Genomic DNA, 1,642 nt, shown 5'->3' with positions numbered 1-1,642 from the left:
ATTCTTTTTGTTGTACTTATTCTATCATTTATTATTTCTAAATCTGCTTCTATTTCTATATTTCTGTAACTATAATCATTATTATCAATTGTTTTTATGAATTGTTCAAAAGGACTTTCTATTTGTATTTTATTAATTTTATTTTTTCCCGTTATTTTATGTTTTGTTGTTAATACATATAGATTTTTACATCTTGCTGTAAATATTTTACTTCCTGGAGTTAGTTCTATTCCTGATATTTTCCAATATAATACTAATGATTTATCTATATTTTTATCTGTTATTGCTACTGAATAATTTGCACTTATTATAAATTTAAATTTTTGGTATATTAAATTTCCTTTAATCGCAGTTATTATGCTTTTTTCTATAGGTCTTATAATCCTATCATCTGCTAAATATAATTCTATTGGTGTATCTATTCCTTCTCTAAAACATGTTTTTATTAATATCTACGTACCTCCAAGGTGTACATACTTTATTGTGTCTCCTCTACTTTTTATATCATTTATTTCTTTATTAATTAACCTTTTTGTTACTAGTGGTATACTAGCTTTACCTTTTGCATATCTGCAGTCTATTACATGTTCCTTTTGACTTACTACGTAATATTCTTCCTTTTTTCTAGTAAATATACTTTTTACTGTTGGTATTTTAAATATTTTTCTACACTTAAGTCTAACTTTTTTCCTTTTATTTCATCAAATACATTATTATCAAATATTATTTTTTGATCTGTTCCTTCATCATTTAAATATTCTTCTTTTGTTATTATTTTTATATCTTCTTCAGTCATTTGGTTTATTTGTATATCTTCTTCAGTCATTTAATTCGTCTAATTCACTATCTATTTCATTATCTGTTTCATTCTCTGAAATTTCATATATACTGTTTTCACTTTCTAATTCGTAATCTATATAATCTATCTGCGTATATTCTGTATTTTCTATTTTTATTTCTGATATTTGTTTATTTGTTGGGTTTTTAGATAATTTACAATCTCTAGCTAAATGTCCTAATTTTCCACAATTATAACAAGTACATTCCTTTATAGATTTCTTTTTCCTATATGGTCTTTTATGTTTATAATTTTTTACATAATATCTTTTTCTTGGTTTCTTATACTTATATTTTGATTTTTTGTATTTCTTATATTTCTTATGTCTTTTTCTTTTCTTATAATATCTTTCTTCGCATCCAAATTGAGGTGTTATTTTATCTTTGCAACATGCTAAATTTCTTATTAATGTTTTTTTCATTTTTATTTATTCTTTATATTTTTCACATAGGTTTCTATACCATTGTTGTAAAAATTTTATTCTTGCTCCTAGAGTATCTAGTATTTTTTATTCATCCCAACTTTTTATTATTTTTGAACTAAATGGTTTAGGTAATTACTAAAATATAATTTTCTTATTTCTTTACTTTCTTATGTATTATATGCTCCTTTATAATAATATTCTTTAAATGCGCAAGTATATTCATCTATGTAGCACATATTACATATTGCTAATTTTAACATTAAATTCCTATTTGTATCTTTCTCTTCATTTTGTTCTTCTTCTGTTATTGTCATGCTACTAAATTCGTCTTTTATAGCTATTTCATATTTTTTTAATAATTCTATAGGTGTTAGTTTAGT

The sequence above is a fragment of the Capsicum annuum genome, chromosome 3 (assembly GCF_002878395.1).
Source record: "Capsicum annuum cultivar UCD-10X-F1 chromosome 3, UCD10Xv1.1, whole genome shotgun sequence".
Lineage (NCBI taxonomy): Eukaryota > Viridiplantae > Streptophyta > Magnoliopsida > Solanales > Solanaceae > Capsicum > Capsicum annuum.
The sequence above is the reverse complement of the archived record's forward strand: the minus strand, read 5'-3'. Positions refer to the sequence as shown.